This window comes from Trifolium pratense, linkage group LG3, assembly GCF_020283565.1.
Source record: "Trifolium pratense cultivar HEN17-A07 linkage group LG3, ARS_RC_1.1, whole genome shotgun sequence".
Classification (NCBI taxonomy): Eukaryota; Viridiplantae; Streptophyta; class Magnoliopsida; order Fabales; family Fabaceae; genus Trifolium; species Trifolium pratense.
In genome coordinates this window covers 50223636-50231685 of record NC_060061.1, presented here as the reverse complement: position 1 = coordinate 50231685, position 8050 = coordinate 50223636, and the positions used below count along the sequence as shown (strand labels likewise).

The following is an 8050-nucleotide window of genomic DNA, read 5'->3' as shown; positions in this document are numbered from 1 at the left end:
GGTTTGTATTTTATGGGCCCATGTCTTTTCTTCTATAGAAAGGTTAAATCATGATGTCACCAATAACAAATTTTTGGATAAATAATATTTATAAAACGGTCTAATTCACATTTTCTATTATGCAAACTTATGTAAAAAAAAAGATATATTTTATGTAAAAAATATCGTGCGCATTAATAATTTGCATCTAAATAGACTCTTAAGTCTTAACATACATTCACCTAAAAATATAAAAGTTTTTTTGTCAGAAAAAAAATAAAAATTTCTTTTTTTCTTTGACAAAATAAATATTACAAAGTTAATAAACATGAAGAATTTTGAGAACAATCAATATCGTGAAATTGAATGAAACCATAGTTGGTGGCTTTTCTTTTAAGGATCTTGCTAACGAGTGTCTCGGGACACTCTTTAAGCGTGTTATTTAAAGAAATTTTTTATTCAAAAAGTTAAACACTATAATTTATAATGCGTCGATTTTACGCATTATTATAAAAAATTTATAAATTTTTTTATTATTTAAGATCTTAAAGAGTGTCTCAATGCACTCGTTAGCATGTATCTTTTTTTTTTTAAATATAAAAACAAATTTGGATGAAATTCACATAATTATCCTTTACTTATATTATTATCCAGTTAAAAGTAGCGGGAATGATGTACAAAAAAAATAGCGGGAATGTTTTTTTTTGTTTCAATTAAAAAATCTCAATATTGTTAACTTACATTTTTACTAGAATAAACCCGTGCGTTGCACGGGCTCGATTAAAATACACATTATGATAAGTATCATTATATATAATTAAATGATTTATAATATTTTAAAATATAGTGAAATAGATAGGTTTAATATTAATTTATATTAAAAATAAGAGGGTTATTTAGAAATATGAAATTTTTGCGAGCATGTTTTATGATTAATAACTTTTCAAATCTCACATGATAATTATTCTCTAAATTTATGATCCGGTAGAAAAAAAATCATTGATCAAGAAAGACATAAAAATATTTCGTGATGAATATATAGTCAACAATAATTTTGATATGATATACTTTTAAAATTGATGGTACTTATCAATTATTGCACATAATTTTAATTATAATTTGTATACTTGTCATAGTGGTTGGATCTATTGCCTTGCACCGAAGGGTTGCGGGTTCAAATCCTAGTCAAGACAAAATTGTATTATTTTTTAATAAAAATTGCAAGATAAAATGGAGGGAAAACAAAAAAACAAATTAGGACTTAGAGTTTGCTTGTGTATACAAACTTATAATATAAAAGATATTTTTAGGTGGGTGTAAATTAAGTTAGACGTAAAATGGACCTTTAAGAGAATATGAACTCATTGAACTTTTGTTGTTTTGTTCTTATCCGTCGTGCTGCTGCTGCATTGCTTTCTGCGGCAGCTATGGTTTTAAATTTAAGAGAATATGAATATGATTGAGATAATTACTACATGTTTGCACCTCTTAAGTATTCTTATCCACTTGCTTCGTCATTTTGTGAAGGGTTGACATAGACCATGATATTTATGAGGTCAATGCTAATAATTAATATTTATAACGTATTGATTAAAAAAAAGTTGAAAATTGCAGTATTAATATTTATTAAGAATTTAATATTATATATCTATTGCAGGTGTGAAATATATATATTTTTACAGCCGGTGTGAAATATTTTATATAGAACCAATTATTAATTGGTTTAGTGGTGAGTGACGATGAACTTGGTAGGAAGGATTACGGTTCAATCCTCTGCAACTGCGATCGGGGAGGGCCATAACCCGTCCCAAATTTGTTAATGTTTTTTCATAATAATACTATGTAGCGGCGGTTGAAACCCCCGCTAAATAGTATGTATAGATTGACCGCTTTTTCATTTGCGGGGGTTTGAAACCTCACGACCTAGAATCTTTAGTGCTTTCCAGTTTGCGGGGGTTTCAAGCCCCCTATATTTGAAGTATTCAAGTATATTTTTTTGAGAAAAAAGAACTCAAATTTTTTTATTTAAAATAGAGTTTTAGTGTATAAAAATTCATGTTAATTTGATCAATCTTTTGTTAAAAAAATTTAAATTTTTGTTAGAGAAATTCATATATAATATTATAAACACAAATACAAGAACTAATTAAAAAATATGAAGTTTACACATGAATTGACATAAAATATATTTCATGATATAATTTAAAAATTTATTTATTAAAAATTGTAACTTTTGTTTTGCTTGTAACAACTAACAACTTAAATATAGAATGTCAAAGTTTTTGATAGTGCCATGCAACACGAGAAAAGCGTGGGATCTAAATTGAACGTATTAAGCCCAGTCAAACTAAGACACTAACTAAAATATGCATACTAAGGTTTTAAATAATTACAGTAATATACAAAAATTATCATTTTATTTTTTATGCTAATCCGCCAATTTTTAAGAAAATAACCATTTTTTTGTTACAAGGCTAATCAAAACAAAAAAAAAAGGTAACTATTCTCTAAGGTAAAAAGAAAAAATTTAAAAACAAAAAGAAAAAAAAAGAAAAGGGAACTATTCTCTAAAGTAAAAAGTTCCAACCACGTCGCTCCGAAGAATATCAAAGAAACCTTTTGGTAATCGTGAGATCGAAATCTGAAGAGGCTCCAAGTTTGGCTAAGAAATCCGCACAATTGTTTCTCTCTCTCAGAGTGTGGCAAAGAGTAATGTTACTTTGAGACATCATCTCTTTGATATCTTGAAACAACAACATAGACATGATATTTGGCAAATAACTCTGCGAGTAATATGTCTGAGGATCCCTGAATGAAACCCTAGAAGCCTGACAAATAGTAGCCTGAGTCGTTTCTGATAACTCCTCCAAAGCCGACTCTAATAGGTGATATGAGGCAACTTCCGTTAACATTGAGGATGACACTGGAATAGTTATTGTTGTTCCATTTAACATGGATCTCTTCCGAAGTGGTTGTTGAGCGGGATGAGAAACAAGAGGCGAGGGTGGCAATCATACTATGAATATTAAAAGAGAGGCGATTGATAGACCATGTCTCGTTTTGTAAACACATCAAATTTCGATGTCTCCAGGCCCACCAAACGCCAACAGAAAAAGTGAAAGCTTGAGAACCGGCCCGTGGAGCCAAATTTGAGCCACTCGTGAGCATCCATAGGGATGAAGAAACCGTGGGTGATAAATCCAAGGTGGTGCCAAATAGGTCTAGAGAAATCACAATCCCGAACACAATGGAGAAAAGTCTCTTCATGAGTACCACATCGAGGACAAGTAGTGGAGGGGTTCATCTTATGAATGTGGATTAACGAGAGGGTGAGGACTGAGTTGTGGCAGGCTAGCCAATAAAGGAATTTGATCTTCTCAGGTAAGTGAAGCTTCCAAATCTAAGTCCAAGAAAATGAGAGGAAGGGGGTGTTAACTGAATCTTTTAGGGACATGAGCCAACTATAGCCACTTTTTGCTGTATAAGATTCATTCTTGTTATTGGACCAAATAAAAACGTCTTCAATAGAGTCATTGAATCTGATATGCAAATTATTGATGAGATCGGGGCTGGCGGAGGAAGCTGGGTGTAGAGGATCTGAGAATGAGGGCTATCAGAGGTGAGTACGTCTCTGACAGTGAGATGCAAATCATGGATGTCAATATACAGGACAATGGTCCCAAGGTAACCTAAGGAGCTCCATGGGCTGAACGGCCTGAACCAGAAGAAGGATGATCCCGAACCTGCTTGCCAAGAGAAACCGTCTTTTAAGATATTTTTAGCACGAATTATAAAAGACTAAGTGGGGGAGGCATTGAAAAGGCTATTGGTGTGAAGAATGATTGAACCTATAGTGTATTTTTTTTTTAAGAGAATGTTGACCCATAATTTATTTAAAGACTGCACCATATGTCAAACGAACTTTCCAAGGAGACAAGTGTTAGCCTCCCTCGCTGGTCGGATTCCCAAGCCACCTTGAATCTTTGATAATTTAAAAAATATTGATTAATATATTAGTTACTATTAATATAGCTGGAAACTTAAGAACTCCCTGAATGAGACTTAGTTGTTTGTCTTCTTTTCCCTATTTCAATGAACCAAAACGATGAATTCTTTTTTTGGACAAAAAACGATGAAACTTATGGTGACTGAACCTGGGCTTTAATTATGTGATCGTTGACTAGCTTTTATTTTTAAATTTGAAATAAATCCTATGGAAAAGTAACTATATTTTTAATTTGAAATAAAATCCTATGCATCTTTTATTAGGAGCCGTTTTTAATATTCAAACAGGGTCTTCGGGTCTTCAAATAGTCGGAGAAGACCCTGACTACAACTAGATGAGATTATGTAGTTGGTGATGGAGAGTCAACAAATAATTGACGGTGATAACACTTCTAAAGTCAACGAAAATAGTACTAACTAAGCTGATCAAGAAAAGAAGAAGCATGATGATTAACAAGGTAGAAAATTTCAATCAAAATATATGAGTATTGTCAAGTACTATTATTGTTGAAGAGTTTCTCACATACAAGTTAAATTTTCAAAGTTCACAAGGATTTGCAAAACCTAACAGAGAAGATACTTTTTTAAAAAAATGTTTTTTATGCAAATGTTTTTTGTTTGAATAGGCTAAATTTTATTAATAAACAATTTCATAAATAAGAAGTACAAGCAGGGACGGATTCAAGGGGTGACAAGGGTGGGCTTTGGCCTCTCCCTCCCACCCCTAATGTTGTATATACTATATATTTAAAGTTGTTATTTTACACATAATTATTATTAATAGACTATAATTTTTACACTACAAGAAAATAAGCACTTTGCAACGGTTAAAATTGCAGTTTGCGACGGTTGAAACTGTCGCAATTGTACATTTGCAACGGTTGTGTAACCGTGGCAGATTTGTGTGTCGCAAGAGAACTTTGCAACGGTTCTGAAAACCGTCGTTACAACCGTCGCAATGACATTGAAACAGTTTAAAACCGTTCCTATTTTTTCCTACATAACACTATTTAATTGCAGGTGTTGCAACGGTTATAAAACCGTCGCAAACTTATCTTTTTTTTAAAAAAATATTAATTAATTTAAAACACATTTTATTCTTTGCAATGACTTATTAAATAATAGTTATAATATTCATACAAGAGTAAGAAAATTAAAATGCACAAATATATAAATATAAATAACTTAATCTCATTCAATTCATTCATTCAATAGTAACAACATCCCTACATCAAAATTTTAATTAAGGTGCTTAAAACTCCAAAAGAAAAAAAAAACTAATGAAGTTCAAACATTGCAAAACTAATACATTAGTAGAGTGGCTAAACATACAAAACATTACATCAAAATAAATTCACAAAATATCTAAATATTCCCCTTTACATGTTGTTGCTTCATGATCCTTAATTAGTGCTAGCTAGACTAAGAACGCCTAACATCTCTTGACTATTTTAATCCAGTTACCTGAAAAAACATAAGTATATTTTAGGATACTTAAAAAAACTGCAGCTGTTAGTCCATGACATAATTTCACAAGATAGTAGTTCCTTCAAACATAACATAATGACATCTTTTTTTTAAGCTAGTTAAATAAATGAACTCATAACATAACAAGTTTTTATTTTTTGAAAAGCCTAGGAATAATTTATAAATGAAAGAGACATAAGGTATGCCAAAGAGAAACGATACAAACACTCCAAAACGAACAAACACAAATAATTACAATGCCAAAGTGCCTCAATCATTAACAATCTCAAGCTTATAGCAGACACACAAATGACAAAAAATTACAGGGCAACAAAATTAAGCTACATCAAAACAACTCCTAGGCCTAAAACATGATTACAAAGCTAACAATACAACAATACCAAGCCTAAAAACTGGACAGCAATACAATAGCAGTGCACTCATACATTATCTCCATTTAGCATATAAATCAACCAAAGAAATTCCAAAGCAATCCCTATAATGCATTCAGTACCTCACATGTAACACAACTCAATATTTTTCAGTCAACCACAATCACAAACAATTTACCTGATTTTCCCTAGAAAGGTACACATCAGATATGTCACAATTGTTTGATGTAAAATAATTTTTATGAAAGTCCAAATTCACAAAAGATATGTCTAACAAGGAATATTGGCTGAAAATATAGGATGGTTAACATTTCATTTCATTATTCTTGTTAAAACAAGATGAAATTTGATACCTCGAGCATAACCTTCAATATACAATGCATTAGGCATTGGCCAATACAACATTGCTGCATTAAGTACCTGAAAATTGAAATGGCAACCAGTTTTCTATCAAACCACTAAATCAAATTGATAAATAGTCTTTAGATACAGCCAAAACGATGGTGGTACATAATATGAATTGAGTATATACACACAAGATGCTCTATTTTCACTTTCAGATAGTACAAAAAAACTATATGCACCGAGACAATCCAACAAGCCAGAAGGTTTGTAAATCGTAATTCCCTCTTGATCAGTACCAACATTTTGCAAAACTGAATTAAAACATTTTATATTTTCTATCATATATAGACACATGACATTCATCAAAACAAAACAAAGATCATCTTCTACCAAAAAAATGTCAATAAATAAATAAATATACATGCTTACATGAGATGGCAGACTGGTTCAAAGTTACACCACCTCAACCTTGTCAAAATATGTATGTGTTGAATCAATGAACTGATTCCACAAAAATGGCTGATTGAATTGGTTCAAATTCACACGTTCATTAGCTTGTATGTCCTGTCAAAGTCAATAGCAAAAGCATGAAAAGAAAAACATGTTATAGTCTTATTCAGAGTCTTTTCTACTAATTCATACCATATCCTTCTTCATCCCACCCACACCTTCCCTGTCACATAAATATGTTATAATTCTGAAATGCCCCTATTACACATGTTAATTTATTTTGTTTGAATGTAATTTGTGTGTTTTTAATTCAGTATGTGTCTCTCGTAGCCACATTCTATGATCCTTAGGTGATCCAAATTCTGAAGCAACAGAGGGAGAGTAAATTTTTTAAACCAAAAGAAAGGAGACAGAAACATCATGTGCACAGATGTAACCAACAAAGCTTTAACAAAGATAAAGCTGTAAGAGCCAGAGGGGTAGTCAGCTACCTCAAACAAGGTCATATCACTTCCACCAGTTATGTTCCATAGAATTCCAGTGGTCTTCTCAATACCAATATCTAGTAAGGGTGACTAGGTAGCATTTAATGCAGCATATCTTGCCCTCATTTTCCCTTCAATACAAAAAGAAGCTAGAAGATAAATTTCAATTTTCAACAATAAATATAACCATGGAACATGGACCACAATGTACTCATCAATTATGAGCTTATTAACAGGTGGTATATGCCAACCAAAGGGTAATACATAGATACTTTAGCATAAGTTAACAAAAAGTTATTTAAAGATGTGAAAGTTTATGATTGAAGAACATTAAAGCATATTCACCATCAACATGTGTACTTCTCCAGAATTTTGAAGTATGCATGACTCATGAGAGTTAATTTTACAACCTTTAAATTGTTTTGTTTGGATTTGTTATGTAAAGGAATAGTTTCAAAGCAATGCCAGCTATCCTCTAAAAGAACTTACACTATACAATCCTTCCTTTATAGACATGAACGCCATATGGTAAGCTAATAAAACATATGGTAGTCCCATATATATAGTTTGAGTATCACACCACACTCTACATGTATTGTGTAAGAAAAACACAGGTTTCAGAATCCTAAAGCAAATCCCTAAATCCCTAAAGTCAAATAAACAAATAGGAAGAAAAAAAAGAAACAACTTCATTCTAGCAAACACCTACTTTCTCCGTAAAATTTGATAAACACAAAATCACAAGAAACTATTTAGAATTGAAAACTCTTACCCACCACCACCACCACCACCATGGAGATATTGATGAAAGAAGAGTTCAAGGAAGTGGAGCTTCACTTTCATAAGAACCAAAAAAAAAAAGATAATTATAAATCTAAGCATTAAAATAAAAAAAAATTGACAACAAAGTACGGAGAACCAAAAAAA

General features: G+C 31.5%; 1 long non-coding RNA gene across 2 annotated transcripts; it reads right to left on the bottom strand.

Moving 5' to 3' along the window:
* Positions 1-5364: 5364 nt before the first annotated feature.
* Positions 5365-7195, bottom strand: LOC123917543. 2 transcript variants are annotated; one of them, XR_006812482.1, is made up of 3 exons: positions 6618-6687; positions 6197-6263; positions 5365-5448 (listed from the first exon to the last, which is right to left on the bottom strand). It is a non-coding gene; the product is annotated as an uncharacterized LOC123917543 (long non-coding RNA). The 2 variants fall into 2 exon arrangements; XR_006812481.1 differs by lacking the exon at positions 5365-5448 and adding an exon at positions 7130-7195 and having other exon boundaries at positions 5849-6263; positions 6618-6752.
* Positions 7196-8050: the final 855 nt, after the last annotated feature.